Raw genomic sequence first — 18,313 nt, 5'->3', positions numbered from 1 at the left:
CAGCAACACCACTCCACCATCCTTTCCTTTCCATCTTTCCTGAAAATTGAGTTCCCATCCTTGACCACCCTGGAACCAGGTCTCTTAGACCCAACTACATATAATCCATTATTAACCATTTGTGCAGATAATTCATCCACCTTATTACAAATGCTCCTCGCATTGAGACACAGAGCCTTCAAGCTCATTTCTTTGACATTTATTGCCATTTTAGTATCATTGTGGAACATGGCCCTTTTTGATTTTTGTCTTTGGTTTCTCTGCCTTCCACTTCCACTTTTAGAGTCATAGAAACAGACCCTTCGGTCCAACTCGTCCATGCCAACCAGATATCCCACCCCAATCTGGTCCCACCTGTCCACATCCCTCCAAACACTTCCTATTCATATACCCATCCAAATGCCTTTTAAATGGTGCAATTGTACCAGCCTCCACCACTTCCTGTGGCAGCTCATTCCATACATGAACCACCCTGTGTGAAAAGGTTGTCCCTTAGGTCTCTTTTAAATCTTTTCCCTCTCACCCTAGACTTATGCTCTCTAGTTCTGGAAGTTGCCACCCCAGGGAAAAGACTTTGTCTATTTATCCTATCCATGCCCCTCATGATTTTATAAACCTCTATAAGGTCACCCCTCAGCCTCCGGTGCTCCAGGGAAAACAGCCCCAGCCTGTTCAGCATCTCCCTATAGCTCAAATCCTCCAACCCTGGCAACATCCTTGTAAATCTTTTCTGAACCCTTTCAAGTTTCACCAACATCTTTCCGATAGGAAGGAGACCAGAATTGCACACAATATTCCAACAGTGGCCTAACCAATGTCCTGTACAGTTGCAACATGACCTCCCTACTCCTGTACTCAATACTCTGACCAATAAAGGAAAGCATACAAAATGCCTTCTTCACTATCGTATCTACCTGCAACTCCATTTTCAAGGAGATATGGACCTGCACTCAAAGGTCTCTTTGTTCAGCAAAACTCCCTAAGACCTTACCATTAAGTGTATAAGTCTTGCTAAGATTTGTTTTCCCAAATTTACCTAAATTAAACTCCATCTGCCATTCCTCAGCCCATTGGCTCATCTAATAAAGATTCCATTGTATTCTGAGGTAACCTTCTTCATTGTCCACTGCACCTCCAATTTTGGTGTCATCAGCAAACTTACTAATGCTTACACTCCAAATCGTTTATATAAATGATGAAAAGTAGTGGACCCAGCACTCATCCCTGTGGCACACCACTGCTCACAGGCCTCCAGTCAAACAGTCAGGCCAGGCAGGGACAAAGGAGAGAACAAGGTAGGACTGGTAAATTATGCTGCATTATTTCAATGCAAGAGGCCTAACAGGGAAGGCAAATGAACTCAGGGCATGGTTAGGACTGGGATATCATTGCAATTACAGCAACATGGTTCAGGGATGGGGACTGGCAGCTTAATGTTCCAGGATACAAATGCTACAGGAAGGACAGAAAGGGAGGCAAGCAAGGAGGGGAGTGGCGTTTTTGATAAGGGATAGCATTAAAGCTGTACTCAGGGAGGATATTCCTGGAAATAGATCCAGGGAGGTTCTTTAGGTGGAACTGAGAAATAAGAAAGGGACAATCACCTTATTGGGATTGTATTATAGACCCCCTAATAGTCAGAGGGAAATTGAGAAAAAAATTTGTAAGGAGATCTCAGTTATCTGTAAGAATAATAGGTGGTTATGGTAGGGGCTTTTAACTTTCCAAACATAGATTGGGACTATGTTAAGGGTTTAGATGGGGAGGAATTTGTTAAGTGTGTACAAGAAAATTTTCTGATTCAGTATGTTGATGTACCTACGAGAGAAGGTGCAAAACTTGACCTACTCTTGGGAAATAAGGCAGGGCAGGTGACTGAGGTGTCAGTGGGGGAGCACTTTGGGGCTAGCGACCATAATTCTATTAGTTTTAAAACAGTGATGGAAAAGGATAGGCCAGGTCTAAAAGTTGAAGTTCTAAATTGGAGGAAGGCCAATTTTGATGGTATTAAGCAAGAACTTTCAGAAGCTGATTGGGCACAGATGTTCGCAAGTAAACGGACGGCTGGAAAATGGTAAACCTTCAGAAATGAGATAACGAGAATCCAGAGAAAGTATGTTCCTGTTAGGGTGAAAGGAAAGGCTGGTAGGTGTAGGGAATGCTGGATGACTACAGAAATTGAGGATTTGCTTCAGAAAAAGAAGGAAGCATATGTCAGGTATAGACAGAATAGATCGAATGATTCCTTAGAAGAGTATAAAGGCAGTAGGAGTATACTTAAGAGAGAAATCAGGAGGGCAAAAAGGGGTCATGAGATAGCTTTGGCAAATAATATTAAGGAGAATCCAAAGAGCTTTTACAAAGACATTAAGGACAAAAGTGTAACTAGAGAGAGAATAAGGCCCCTCACAGATCAGCAAGGCACCCCTGTGTGTGGAGCCGCAGGAGATGGGGCAGATACTAAATGAGGTTTTTGCATCAGTACTTACTGTGGAAAAGGACATGGAAGATATAGAATGCAGAGAAATAGATTGTCACATCTTGAAAAATGTCCATATTACAGAAGAGGAAGGTCTGGATGTCTTGAAACGCATCAAAGTGAATAAACCATCAGGACCTGATCAGGTGTACCCCAGAACTCTGTGGGTAGTTAGGGAAGTGATTGCTAGGCCTCCTGCTGAGATATTTGTGTCATTGATAGTCACAACTGAGGTGCCGGAAGACTGGAGGTTGGCTAGCATGGTGCCACTGTTTAAGAAAGCTGGTAAGGACAAGCCAGGGGACCATAGACCAGTGAGCCTGACATCGGTGGTGGGCAAGTTGCTGGAGGGAATCCTGAGAAACAGGATATACGTGTATTTGGAAAGGCAAGGACTGATTAGGGATAGTCAACATGGCTTTATGCATGGGAAATCATGTCTCACAAACTTGATTGAGTTTTCTGAAGAAGTACAAAGGTTGATGAGGGCAGTGTGACAGATGTGATCTACATGGACTTCAGTAAAGGCATTCAACAAGGCTCCCCATGGGAAACTGGTGAGCAAGGTTAGATCTCATGGAATACAGGGAGTTTTTGTCCTTACTTTACTTCCCTCCAACTTACTGTCATAGATTAATACAGCATGGAAACAGGCCCTTCAGCCCAAACTGGTCCTTGCTGACCATGGTGCCCACTCAGCTAGTTCCAATTGCCTGCATTTATTGAGTCATTTATCCTGCATTGGTTCCCATCCCCCTACTATATTAGTTTAAACTCTCAAAACAGCACTAGCAAACACTCCCTCTCTTGAATTCCTCCCTCTTGCACCTTCCTTCAAGTCAGGGTATCTTAACTACCCTGCCATCCCCACTCTGACTAGCATGTGGCACTGGTAGCAATCCCGACATTACTATCTTTGAGGTCCTACTTTTTAGTTTAACTCCTAACTCCCTAAACTCAGCTTGTAGGACCTCATCACATTGTTTTTACCTATACTGTTGGTGCCTATATGCACCATGACAGCTAACTGTTCACCCTCCCCCTCCAGGTTGTCCTGCAGCCACTCTGAGACATCCTTGACCCTTGCACCAGGAAGGCAACATACCATCTTGGACTTCTGTTTGCTGCTAGAGAAATGTCTATCTATTCCCCTTAGAATTGAACCAACCCCCCCATCACTACAGCTCTGCCATTCTTTTTCATGTGCTCTTATGGAGCAGATGGTGCAATGAACCTGGCTGTTCCTGCATTTCCCTGGTGAGCTGTATAGCTGTTTTGGACCCCTGCACTACCTTTCTACTCCTCTTGTCTGTTGGTCACCCATTCCCTGCCTTCCTCAGTAAATTTTATCTGTGGTGTGACCAACTTTCTGAATATGCCATCCACAATTCCCTCGGTCCTCTGTCAAGTGGTCAGACAAAAGCTGCAGCTGGAGACACTTTCTGCACGTGAAGGAGTCAGGGACATCATAGGGATCCCTGAATTCCCACATCGCCCAGGAGGAGCATGACACAGGTCTGGGATCTTTTGTCAAGACTTAAGTCTTAAGCTTCCAACAGTAGCAAAGCAAAGAGAGAATGAGAGAAGAAAAACCACTCATTCTCTTACCTGCTGCCTGTGATTTCACAGTTAAACGCCCTTCTACCTCTCCTTTACCCCCATATATTCAGTAGCTGGAGTAGAGTCATAGAGATGTACAGCATGGAAACAGACCTTTCAGTCCAACCAATCCATGCAGACCAGATATCCCAACCCAATCTAGTCCCACCTGCCAGCACCCGGCACATATCCCTCCAAACCCTTCCTATTCATATACCCATCCAAATGCCTCTTAAATGTTGCAATTGTACCAGCCGCCACCACTTCCTCTGGCACCATGTTTGCCAACCACCAGTCTTCCGGCACCTCACCTGTGACTATCGTTGATACAAATATCTCAGCAAGAGGCCCAGCAATCACTTCTCTAGCTTCCCACAGAGTTCTCGGGTACACCTGATCAGGTCCTGGGGATTTATCCACCTTTACCCGTTTCAAGACATCCAGCACTTCCTCCTCTGTAATATGGACATTTTGCAAGATGTCACCATCTATTTCCCTACATTCTATATCTTCCATATCCTTTTCCACAGTAAATACTGATGCAAAATTTTAATTTAGTATCTCCCCCATTTTCTGTGGCTCCACACAAAGGCCACCTTGCTGATCTTTGAGGGACTCTATTCTCTCCCTAGTTACCCTTTTGTCCATAGCATATTTGTAAAAACCCTTTGGATTTTCCTTAATTCTATTTGCCAAAGCTATCTCCCCTTTTTGCCCTCCTGATTTCCCTCTTAAGTATACTCCTACTTCCTTTATACTCTTCTAAGGATTCACTCGATCTATCCTGTCTATATCTGACATATGCTTCCTTCTCTTTCTTAACCAAACCCTCACTTTCTTTAGTCATCCAGCATTCCCTATACTTACCAGCCTTTTCTTTCACCTTGACAGGAATCCTGACTGGATTATGACATGCCTTACCTCTCTACTGCTCACCCTCCTCACTGAAGCCTGGTATTCATATAAGCCTACAGCTTAACCTCCAGCAGCAGTTCAACCACAAATCTGTCCTTCTGAAAATGGCCGCTCCGCTAAAGCTTGCCTTCCTTTCATTTGTTCCTGGGCAGTGACTGAGACAACTCCTCCCAGAATCGTTCTCAACATTGCCGTCTGTTGGCAAATGGCAAAGGATGAAGGCGATTTTGTAGTCTGGAGTTGATGTGAGCCATGACTAATCTCTCAAAGTATTTCATAATATGGAGCTCAATTATTGCCCCAGGAGGGCAATAATTGAGGGACGCTGCATGATTTATCTTCGGTATCGAGATGATGGTGGTCTTCTTAAAACAGGTGGGAACTGCAGATTGTAGTAAGGAGAGGTCAAAGATGTCTGTGAATACTACCACCAGCTGGTCCGCACAAGGATCTGGGCACAGCCATCTGGGCCAGTTGTTTTCTGTGAGAAACGAAGCTCACTCACTTCAATAATTTCATCCGTGACAAGATCTGAATCAGTAGTATCGTTTATTAGGCTCTTGCAAGAGGGGTGTGATGTCCACTGTCCACAAGACAGGCACACACACACCGAGTTTAACGAGTACACATATTTATGTAATTTGTTTCTCTTCCCTCCTCTCATTGCTCCTCCCCTGTTTACATCTGTTTCTAATCTAAACTCAGCTGTTTATCTCTGAACTCATCCAGCCTTGTCCATGACAAAATGATTATGGCCTCACAAGGCCGTTTGACCACCTCCCTCTGTGGTCTTATTGTTATTTATCCTTCTTTACTGTCATCTGTTTCCGTGCTTGCCAAAGCAGTATTTCCTTTTATACTGAGCTTTATGACCTCTTGATGGTGGTCCCTTTTTGTTTTTGCAGAACTGGGAAACCTGCTTGTAACTGTTTGTACAGGCATATCTTACTTAACCGACACCCACCTCCCCTGATAGCCCACACTGAGCCTTGTGATTTTTGCAGAAAGAACAACGTGTACAATTCTTTTCGTTACATTTTCCATGGGTAAAGTAAAATTCCTCTTGGTGTCTCTGACTGCCTTACCAAGGTAATTTGAGAAACAAAGCTCACACACCTCAATAATTGCAGTCCGAGACAAAATCTGAATCAGCAGTGTCCTTTATTTTACACTTGCAAGTGGGTGAGATGTCCAGTGACTATAAGGTAGAGGACATACACACACCAAGTTCAATTCATACATAATATTTATATGATTTGATGTCTTTTGTTTTACATTGCTTCTCCCCTGCTTACATCCTCCACTTCCCTAAGACCGGCCCCCATTACTCCTGTTTATCTCTTGCCTTATCCAGCCTTGTCTGTGACAAAATGCTTATTCCTGGCCTCACAAGCCTGTTTGACCTCATCCTGGCATATTCTTTCTTCATCATTATCTACCCCCTTCATCTGTGCCTTTCCCGAGGCCGTTCTGATCCCTATGACCCTTTTAATTGGGGTTTGTTCCTCTGTCTCTGTAAAAGTGGGAAACAGATGTTTATACCTACTGTTTGTACAGGTGTATCTAGCTTAACTTCATCCCCTCACAACATCTTATCTACTTGCCCGTAATGTCTACCATTGTTTTGAAGTCACATTTAATTCTGACATACAGTTTTAGCTAATACAAAAACAATTATATATTTCCTCCACATCGTTTCCATTCTTGTTGACTCAGCTCGTGGCTAAAACAATTACACACTGGCGTGAGCCCATTTTACTTTGTAAAATGGAATTGCAGAATTGCAGAAGTAACATTAGTTTACCTATATCCCACAATTTCCCCCTTTTCTTTAATTACCATTTGTTATCTTCTGCATTTTTCTTTTAGGGGCACCTGTTTCATCAGGGCTGTTTCAATCAGTCTTTGGGTGAGCCCTCGTATACAGGGTATGATACAACAGCCAATGGCCACCAATACCCCGACTACTACTATCAGGGAAGTAAGGATAGAACTTCCTTACACCCCCTTCTACCTTCCAAACCAGGACTCAAGCCATCCTGTGAGAGATGTATCTACTCCTGAATTCTCAGCCAGTTCCTCTGCTAAGGTAGTCAATCCCCTTAAGGTCCGAGTAATTGAACCATCAGGTGCAGTGTTATTAGGAATAAAGGTACAACAGCTTCCTCCTAACATCACATACACACACCCCCTTTTTCTGCTAAAATCATATCAAGGGCCATTCTGTTTTCCCATGCCATCCTACTTGTCGCATCAAGCTGGTCTGATATTCCTTTAACCGCATCTCTTGTATAATTTATAAATCATGGTTGATTATAGAAAATGTAATTTATCCAATCTATATTTTTATTAATTGTTACCCACCAAAAGAGAGCTGACTCAAAGCCTGCTGCAATCTGGTTACGAGCCTTGAATTCATCAGGTACCCCCCTAGGGACTCCTACCGAATCGAGATAAATCCTGTCATCGAAAGAAGTGTCTAACAGTAATCTCTTACCCCTTCCCTTTTTCCCTCCTATCTTTTCCTTCTCAAATGCCAGGGTAAATGGAATTGCCAATTGTACAATTGCACATATCCCTCTTCAATCTGGAGGTAGCGTGGGTCTCAATATTTTGCCTCCACAGTCCCACCACAGATCCGCTCGGGCAACCTTCAGTGCTGAGTAGTTCCCTCCCTTCTCCCTTTCAGTAACATTCTTAATCTCTGTACATAATTTCAGCTCCCCTAAATCTTTCGACCGACTTGTACCTCGTCTACGCACACACGATGTGTGATTTCCAACTGCGGCAGAAAACAGGGGGGAACTTTCGCATCTTTCTTCTCCAAGGGAGGGAACATCAGAGATAGGGAGGTACAATTCCTATCATTCCATGCAGCCTTATCCTGGTACAGGGCTATCATACATTTCATGCCCTTCCTGCCTCGCTTCCACCCGAGCGGAAAGGAAACCACCTGGGCCACTGGCCGACCGGAGGCACATGCATAGCAATTGCTCTTATTCAGACTTTTCACAGTATACTTTACCCATTCAACCCAGGCATTTGCATCCCCGTAGCCAGTTTCTATTTCAATGGTCTGTTTCAAGTCCTTTACCTCTATAAATTTTACTACTTTAGGATCACCGGGAGGGGTGAAAGATTGTATCTTATTACCCAGTAGTTCTACCCGTTTTCCCTGTCCTACACTAATTCGGAAACAATAGCCCAAGAAATCCTTCCCATTTGCTTTCATTTCTATCTCAAACGTTACATTTCATTGTATCTCATAGGTGCGCCCCCCCCCCCGCAGGATTGTTTCGTGCCATGTGGTTTTCCTTATCATTAGGTATATTGGGTTACACTTTTTATCTGGACAATCACGAGCTGGTCGGAAGGGGGCCCGGTGTACTGTGACGAGACCATTATACTAAGTACCATCCCCAAGGCCATCCCCATAGGACTTAAGATGTATCTCAGAGCTGCGGCACTGTCTCTGATTATCTACATCCCCACAATTTACTAAGCTGCATACATCAGCGTCCATTACTTGTGGATGATCAGATTCAGGAACCGTTAATAATACATATGAAAATGATATTTGACAAAATCCCAATACTAAAAGGGCTAGCATCATAATTCTAGCAGCATCCCCAGTATTCTAAACATCATGCTGAAGCACAAAAAGACTTAATATACAATCTTACAGAAATAATCCCGCGCTCACGTCGCCACTGTATAATTAGTTACTCAAAGTCTCTTTAGTCTGAGTTTCAGCGGGTCTTGCGTTGATTCGGCTGTCCAGACTTCTGCCTCAACTGGAGATTCCAGTGGCCCTTTGATCTGAGCGTAGTGAGTCCAGCCTTTCCCCACCGTCCTTATTGCCGTTTCGGTAGTCAAAAGAGCCTGGTACGGCCCTTCCCAGTCCGGCTGCAATTTAGTCTCTGTCCATGATTTTACTAAGATTCAATCGCCCCGCCGGATGGGATGAACGGTGCATTCAAGGGGTGGAGTCTGTGCCAATAAACCCTGTTTCCTGAGGAAAAACAAAGAGGAGGACAAGCCCAGTATGTACTTCTTTAAAAACAAATCTTTAGTTTCGGGAATTGGCAATTCTCCATTCGTTCCCAAGTAAGGTAATCCAAATAAGATTTCATAGGGGGATAGTCCCAAGTCTTTCCTTGGGGCTGTTCGTACTCGCAAGAGAGCTATAGGTCAACATTTGGTCCAAGGGAGTCTGGTTTCTATTATCAATTTAGAGAGCTGTCGTTTGAGTGTTTGGTTCATTCTCTCAACCCTTCCCGATGATGGCGGGTGCCATTGAGTATGGAACTCCCAGGAAATTCCCAACCCTTTCATTACCCCCTGTAACACTTTAGAGGTAAAGTGAGTTCCTTGGTTGGAATCTATACGATTCACTAGCCCATATCGGGGAATTATGTGGTCCAATATTGTTTTAGACACTCCACTCGCAGTGGCAGTAGCTAGGGGGTATGCCTCAACCCAACCAGATAAATGATCTACTATGACTAGCATATATTTTAGTCTCCCTACCCTGGGGAGTTCAGTATAATCTACTTGTATACTCTGGAAAGGTCTCAATTCTGGGTCTCTTCCTCCCGGGGTCTGTTTTTTCAAGACTTTCTTATTTACCTTTTTGCATATGATACAACCCTCACATATTTGTTTAGCAATTGTATATATTCCTTTACTTCCATATTCCCTAAGAACCAAATCACACATTATTTGTACTCCCCAATGGCTGCCTTGGTGTAGGACAGCCATAATCTCTCGCATCATCATTTTGTTTAACATTTCCCTTCCATCAGGTAACCTCCAATGCCCGTCTGCTGTTTTTACAGCCCCTAAATCTCTCAATTCTTTTTCTTCACTTTCAGTAAATATAGGAGCTTCCCGAGGACCTGGGACAGTAGGTATTAGGGAATGAATCACCACTTCTTGTGGGTTCAGGGCGGCTTCCCTCGCCACTTCATCGGCTAATCTATTTCCCCTAACCTCTGGTTCATTTCCTTTCTGATGACCACTTACATGCACTACTGCTATTTCTCGGGGGAGTAATATGGATTCCAAGACCCATTTAATCAATTCTTCATGTACTAATTCCTTCCCCCATCTCTGGGTTAATAATCCCAAAACCGCTCCCTTATCTATGGTAGCAAAGAGGTGGAAAGATTTATCTAGGGAAGGTAAGGCTAACACGGGGATGTGGATCAGATCTCTTTTTCCTCATCATCCCAACTTAGACATTTTGGTTCGCCCTCTAATAGTTTGAAATATAATTTCTTAGTCTTCTGTGCATAGGAATCAATCCACAATCTGCAATAACCCGTGAGACCCAAACATTTGTGTAACTCCCGTTTAGTGCTGGGCAGCGGCATTCCCACTATTCCCTCTATCCGTTCAGGGCTTATCTTTCGCTTTCCCTCACTAACTAAATGTCCCAAGTATTTCACTTCTTGCTCCACATATTGTGGTTTGTTTTTAGATACCCGCAGTCCTTGCTGGCCCAGGAAATTCAATAATTTGTTCGTGGCTTCTACTACTCTTTCTCTTCTTTTTCCTGTTACTAAGAGGTCATCTACATACTGCAACAGGGTAGTCCCCTTGGGGCTGCTAAATTTCTCCAAAATTTGTTCTAACATCTGTCCAAATAAATCCGGGGATTCCGTAAACCCCTGGGAGACCACAGTACACCGGTGTTGATTTTTCTGTCCTGTCTTAGGGTCTTCCCACTCAAAGGCAAACACATTCCTACCTTCCTCTGCCAAGGGACAAGCCCAAAAGGCATCCTTTAAATCTATCACACTAAACCATTTGTGGTCATGAGGGATCTCACTTAATAAGGTATAGGGGTTTGGCACCACTGGGTGCCTGATCTGTACTATTCGATTTAATGTTCTCAAATCCTGCACCAATCGATAAGTTCCATCGGATTTCCGCACTGGTAGTATTGGGGTATTATAAGGAGACATACATGGCTCCAACAGTCCATCTCTAATCAATCCTTCAATTACTGGCTGCAGTCCTCGTTTACCTTCTATGGAAATGGGATATTGTCACTCACAGACAACATCCCCTTTCCTTTTTTTTTAAATTTACTTCAAGGGGAGGGATCTGTAGTTTTCCACAATTCCCTTCTCTAGCCCATACAATAGGGTCTATCTCTCTCTCCACATCCTCTGTCAACATTGCCTTTTGTACAACTAATTCTTTTTCCTGAATTCCAATCCCCAGTTCTAAGAGGATAATTAAGTCTCTCCCTAGTAAGTTACTTCCTATATCAGGGATATACAACAATTCCCCTGTGACCCTATCCTTAGGACCTTCTATCATCATAGGTTCAAATACTGGAACAGTAAAGCCTTCCTCTTTTACTCCTGAAACAGTAATTGACCGTGTTGACATTCCTACTTTCTTTGGTTTAAAATTCAGCGATGACCGCGCTGCCCCCGTATCTACTAGGAAGACTACCTCTTCCCTACAGGGTCCCACCTTCAGGTTTATCAAGGTGGGCCCCCGAGGGCAGGAACCCTTGACACCCCTATTCTTCATCAAAATTCATAAGCGGAATTGCCCTCTCTTCCCTTTTCAGAGCAGGACACTCCTGCTTAAAGTGCCCTATCTTTCCGCAATAATAGCATCCTGCCTGTGGAGACCTCCAGCTCTGCCCCTGTCGCTCGAACCCTCTATCAAACGCTCCCCCTTGTCCTCTCTGTCCGACATGCTGCCACCTGCCGCTCTGGTTGCTCACTATTGGTTCCATTCTTTTCTTAACTACCTCATCAACCGTAGCTACCATTATTTTCACCTTCTGTTTTTGTCTCTCATCCTCTCTCTTTACAAACACTTTCTGTGCCTCTCTTAACAATTCATCTAATGGCTTTTCACTCCACCCTTCTATCTTCTGTATCTTTCTCTGTATGTCTGGCCATGCCTTTGTCACAAAAATGTACTTTCAAAAGACCCTGTGCCACTGGGTTCTCAGGGTTCATTCCAGAATATTTCCACATTGAGTCTCTTACTCTCTGCAAAAAAAAGCTGAAGGAGTCTCATCTTTCTCCTGTCTAACTTCAAAGACTTTAGTCAAATTCTGTGACTTCGGAACTGCCTCTCTTATTCCTTTTAGAACCAGGTCTTTCAATTCCCTCATTCCTTCTTAATACTCTGGGTTTTGATCTTCCCACTGGGGGTCTCTGAGGGGAAACTTCGTCTCTCCCTGTCCAGCATCCCCATCTCCAATGGGGTGTTCCCTGTCCCATATTTTAATGGCTGCTTCCCGTATAAGCCCCCTTTCTTCCCCAGTAAATAGTATATTCAAAATAGACATTAACTCAGCCCAGGTATACAGACTGGGCCCCAAAAATTGATCAATTCATTCAGACAACCCTACCGGATCCTCAACCAGGACCTTCATTTCTTTTTTAAATGTTCTGACCTCCCCACTGCTGAGGGGGACACTTACAAACCCAATCCCTATTTGTCCCCTATTGGTACCTCCCAAAGGGGATAAGTCATTACGTTCTTCCCCTTTTTCTTTTTTTCAAAGAAATATTGCAATATTTCTAGCTCCCCATAACTTCAAACACCAATTCATCAATTCATGCTTGACTAACTTTAAAGCCTGTTCCAAACTTGTAAATATATTCATTTATTCAGTATTTAATATTCAAAATGTAAAATGCATACAGTTCTCAATTTTGAAATCCACTGTAATCACCCAGTTTAGTCCCTTAATTTAAATCCAAATTAGTTTTCTTAAGTAGTCCTGACCAATCATTGCTCAATTACAATACTATAGGTCGTGAAATAATCAGAGCTGCCTTAAAAGAATTTGTCTACTCAAGTTAAAAAAAAAACTTCTAATGCATGAACAATGGCCGAATCCAAGGTCACAGATATTAACCATAGGATCTTGTTTTTACTACAATCTAATGTTGAACTGAAACTTCAACTGTCCTCCATAAATCGCTTTTATGTAAAGATAAAAGAGATTAGTTAGAAACTGATAGTAAGGCAGTCATGACCTGTAAGAAGAACAGGAGTTATCATTTTTTTTTCATAATCTCTATAGAATCCTTAACCTTAAAAGAAATCATGTTAAGTTTCCATAATAAAAATCAGATTCAAAACAGTCCCGGAACTCAAGCTCCAGGGAATAAAACGCAAACATTCAATCACCAACAAACAAATGTGCATTCAAACCAAATCACAAAGGGTTAAACTTTCTACCAGCTGTACAGCTCTTTTCATTCTCTCTCTCTCTCTCTCTCTCTCTCTCTCTCTCTCTCACTCATTGACAAATAAATTCAGATATTTACAAACCCAGTCTTTGTCCGACCTGTATTTTGGCCAGAAGACGGCGGGACAAAGAATGGATTCCTTAGTCCATCAACAATATTTAATCATCTATTTCCCTTGTACAAGTATTATTTTGCCAATTCCACAACATCCTGCCCAAAGGACTTTCTGGATGTATGTTGTAAGGGACCCCACCTCCATTTCCATTGCCTCTTTCCTTCTTTTGTTTTCCCGGAGGCTTTTTCCTTACCCACGGCACAACCCATATTGAGTTCCTTCGTTAGTCCCTTATTAACTACTAAAACTCAATCCTGGCCACCAAGGCAATACTTAAAAGTCAGGTTTCTTACCTTGGTCTGTGCACAGAGTTGCCTGGCCCCTTTGTGCCGTATTGTCTATCGAGCTCCTATCACTGTCTGATTCAGATGTCTCTCTTGTGGGATTCGTACTAGTCTCCCAAAGGAGCAGACCAAACCAGGACACGAGACCGCTCCTCAATGGGGAACGGGACGTGTCTTCCCAGTGTCCAAGGCCAGCCACTCCCCCCGGTGATGGAAGAAAATCCCGGACAGCCCCCAATTGTGAGAAACAAAGCTCACACACCTCAATAATTGCAGTCCGAGACAAAATCTGAATCAGCAGTGTCCTTTATTTTACACTTGCAAGTGGGTGAGATGTCCAGTGACTATAAGGTAGAGGACATACACACACCAAGTTCAATTCATACATAATATTTATATGATTTGATGTCTTTTGTTTTACATTGCTCCTCCCCTGCTTACATCTTCCACTTCCCTAATACCAGCCCCCATTACCCCTGTTTATCTCTTGCCTTATCCGGCCTTGTCTGTGACATTCCTGGCCTCACAAGCCTGTTTGACCTCATCCTGCTGTAGGTCATTGTTAGGCATATTCTTTCTTCATCATTATCTACCCCATTCATCTGTGCCTTTTCCGAGGCCGTTCTGATCCCTATGACCCTTTTAATTGGGGTTTGTTCCTCTGTCTCTGTAAAAGTGGGAAACAGATGTTTATACCTACTGTTTGTACAGGCGTATCTAGCTTAACTTCATCCCCTCACAACATCTTATCTACTTGCCCGTAATGTCTACCATTGTTTTGAAGTCACATTTCATTCTGACATACAGTTTTAGCTAATACAAAAACAATTATATATTTCCTCCACATCGTTTCCATTCTTGTTGACTCAGCTCGTGGCTAAAACAATTACACACTGGCGTGAGCCTATTTTACTTTGTAAAATGGAATTGCAGAATTGCAGAAGTAACATTAATTTACCTATATCCCACAGTAATATCTGATTTCCTGCATCGGTCACTGTCAAAAGGCAGAATGTCTAGGTGGTGAGGCTGTCTATTAGTGCTGATGGTCAAGCTGGGAGCTCTGGCTAAGGGGAGCACTCTACCTGGCTCACCACCACAGACCAGACCTTGCCAGATACCCTGCAGAGAAAGGACATAGTCCATTGGTGCACCCAGCAGAATACTGCATATAGGATGCCTTCGAAATATTGAAGACAATGATGAAAACATCATTTTTTTAAAAATCCCGAGAAGGCATCATTTTGTTTTTATTGATGGTTAACATATATTTTGGAAAAAAAAATGCTTGCACTGTCACTAGTATCCAGAGTTGACTTATCATGGGATTGCAGAAGGGGGAACTTCCTTTGCCTTTAGAAACGAGACCGGAACCGACTTCGGTTCAGCGTCTAAATGATGAATAAAATTCAAAACGGCGATAGCGCGCTTCCTTCAGTTTCCACTTGGGCCACTGTACTCCACTGCATTGTGGGATATCCGATAGCGAGAACATTCGCTGCCATCGCTTTCGTGTAACCAGCGGCCGCTGGTCTCTCAGGTAACGGGGGCGAGAGACAATCTGCGGGTGGATACAACAACCTACTATTCCTATAAGGTTAGTATGAAGTTCAGTCGTTGTTGAAGTTTTAAATTCAGTTCGAGGTGTTTGAAGGGCAACATTACTAAGAGCGAGAGTGTGGGTTCCCGGACCGGACCGGACAGGAGGTCAGAGGGAATGGCTTGGCAGGTTGGTTTGGGTCGCAGCCAAGGGACAGGATGGGTGCATGTAAGGGGAGGTGCCAAGAGCATCAACTATTCCTTTTAGAAATTTTTTGAGGACGTGTGGAGAAAATAGAAGTTGGCCTATGTACAGATCAGATCGTAGAATCCCTACAGTGTGAAAACAGGCCATTTGGCCCATCGACTCTACACCGATCCTCCAAAGAGCATCCCACCCAGACTCATTCTTCTATAGTATCCTTGTGATCCTGTGTTTACAGTGGTTAATGCACCTAGCTTGCATACCCCTAGGCACTGTGGACAATTTAGCACGATCAATCCAGCTAACTTGCACATCTCAAATGTGTCGGGGGAAAAAAAAACTGGAGCACCTGGAGGAACCTGCACCACATGCGGAGAATGTGCAAACTCCACACAAATAGTCGCCTGAGGTTGGAATCGAACCCAGATACATGGTGCTGTGATGCAGCAGTGCTGACCACTGAGCCACCGAGCTTCCTGTGAAATCAAAAAATATGTTTTGTATAGTGAAATATTATGATTTTGAAATAATTCCTGAAAAGGATGCAAGAGTAGCTTTTAGAAGGGAATTGGATAAAAATTTGAAAAGGAAAACTTTGCGGAAAGGTTGCATAGACATACCTAAAATTGAGGCAACAACCTGGTTAGGCTGTAACTCTGGATTACCTTTGTGTAGGGTTGTAGGTTTGCTCGTTGAGCTGTAGGTTTGATATCCAGACGTTTCATTACCTGACTAGGTAACATCATCAGTGGTGACCTCCAAGTGAAGTGAAGCTGTTGTCTCCTGCTTTCTATTTATATGTTTGTCCTGAATGGGGTTCCTGGGGTTTGTGGTTATGTCATTCCCTGTTTGTTTTCTGAGGGGTTGATAGATGGTATCTAGATCTATGTCTTTGTTTATGGCGTTGTGGTTGGAGTGCCAGGCCTCTAGGAATTCTCTGGCATGTCTTTGCTTAGCCTGTCCCAGGATAGATGTGTTGTCCCAGTCGAAATGGTGGTTTTTTTCATCTGTGTGTAGGGCTACGAGGGAGAGAGGGTCATATCTTTTTGTGGCTAGCTGGTGCTGGTGTTCGTGTATCCTGGTGGCTAACTTTCTTCCTGTTTGTCCTACGTAGTGTTTGTGGCAGTCCTTGCATGGAATTTTGTAGATGACGGTTTTGTCCATGGGTTGTACTGGGTCTTTTAAGTTTGTTAGTTTTTGTTTGAGAGTGTTGGTGGGTTTGTGTGCTACTAGGATTCCATGAAGGTCTTATGCCCGAATCGTCGATTCTCCTGCTCCTTGGACGCTGCCTGACCTGCGCTTTTCCAGCAACACATTTTTCAGCTCTGATCTCCAGCATCTGCAGTCCTCACTTTCTCCTAGCCAGGTAATGAAACATCTGGATATCAAACCTACACCCTAAACCTCAACCTGAACTACAAACCTTCACAGAACTTGCAAATACCTTTGTATACATAGCATATAAGCCACTAGTGGTAGACTTCGTGAGCTCTGCAATCCTGCCAAATCTAGTTGTGAATGGTGGTGGACAATTAAACGACTCACTGGAGGAAGAGCCTCCACGATTATCTCTATCTTCAATAAAAGGGCAGCCCAGCAGATCAGAGCAAAAAATAAGGCTGAAACATTTGCATTCATCTTTCTGCGTGTGAAATCATGTCTCACAAACTTGATTGAGTTTTTTGAGGAAGTAACAAAGAGGATTGATGAGGGCAGAGCATAGATGTGATCAATATGGACTTCAGTAAGGCGTTCGACAAGGTTCCCTATGGGAGACTAATTAGCAAGGTTAGATCTTATGGAATACAGAGAGAGCTAGCCATTTGGATACAGAACTGGCTCAAAGGTAGAAGACAGAGGGTGGTGGTGGAGGGTTGTTTTTTAGACTGGAGGCCTGTGATCAATGGAGTGCCACAAGGATCGGTTGCTGGGTCCTCTACTTTTTGTCATTTACATAAATGATTTGGATGCGAGCATAAGAGGTACAGTTAGTAAGTTTGCACATTACACCAAAATTGGAGGTGTAGTGGACAGCGAAGAGGGCTACCTCACATTACAACAGGATCTTGACCAGATGGGATTCTGGATTAGTAGTGCTGAAAGAGCACAGCAGTTCAGGCAGCATCCGAGGAGCAGTAAAACTGATGTTTTGGGCAAAAACCCTTCATCAGGAATACAGGTAGAGGAATAAGTGAGAGGAGGGTGGAGGTGGGGAGAAAGTAGCATAGAGTACAATAGGTGAGTGGGGGAGGGGATGAAGGTGATAGGTCGGGAGGGGAGGGTGGAGTGGATAGGTAGAAAAGATGATTGGCAGGTAGGACAAGTCATGGGGACAGTGCTGAGCTGGAAGGTTGGAACTGGGGTGAGGTGGAGAAAGGGGAAATGAGGAAACTGTTGAAGTCCACAATGCTGCCCTGGGGTTGAAGTGTTCCGAGGTGGAAGATGAGGCATTCTTCCTCCAGGCGTCTGGTGGTGAGGGAGCGGTGGTGAAGGAGGCCCAGGACCTCCATGTCCTCGGCAGAGTGGGAGGGGGAGTTGAAATGTTGGGCCACAGGGCGGTGTGGTTGATTGGTGCGGATGTCCGGAGATGTTCCCTAAAGCGCTCTGCTAGGAGACGTCCAGTCTCCCCAATGTAGAGGAGACCACATCAGGAGCAACTGATACAATAAATGATATTGGTGGATGTGCAGGTAAAACTTTGGATGTGGAAGGCTCTTTTAGAGCCTTGAATGGAGGTGTGGGCGCAGGTTTTACAGTTCCTGCGGTGGCAGGGGAAGGTGCCAGGATGGGAAGGTGGGTTGTAGGGGGGGGCGTGGACCTGACCAGGTAGTCACGGAGGGAACGGTCTTTGCGGAAGGCGGAAAGGGGTGGAGAGGGAAATATATCCCTGGTGATGGGGTCTGTTTGGAGGTGGCGAAAATGTTGGTGGATGATTTGGTT

General features: G+C 43.9%; 1 protein-coding gene across 1 annotated transcript in view; it reads left to right on the top strand.

Moving 5' to 3' along the window:
- Positions 1–15,085: 15,085 nt before the first annotated feature.
- Positions 15,086–18,313, top strand: part of cwc15 (CWC15 spliceosome associated protein homolog) — a 119,467-nt gene continuing 116,239 nt past the window's right edge. The window contains exon 1 of the mRNA XM_072577839.1: positions 15,086–15,226. The gene's annotated coding sequence lies outside the window, so the exon portion shown is untranslated. The remainder of the gene's footprint in view (positions 15,227–18,313) is intronic.

The sequence above is a fragment of the Chiloscyllium punctatum genome, chromosome 9, assembly GCF_047496795.1.
Source record: "Chiloscyllium punctatum isolate Juve2018m chromosome 9, sChiPun1.3, whole genome shotgun sequence".
Lineage (NCBI taxonomy): Eukaryota > Metazoa > Chordata > Chondrichthyes > Orectolobiformes > Hemiscylliidae > Chiloscyllium > Chiloscyllium punctatum.
Note: the sequence above shows the minus strand (reverse complement) of the source record. Positions and strands in the feature narration are given on the sequence as shown.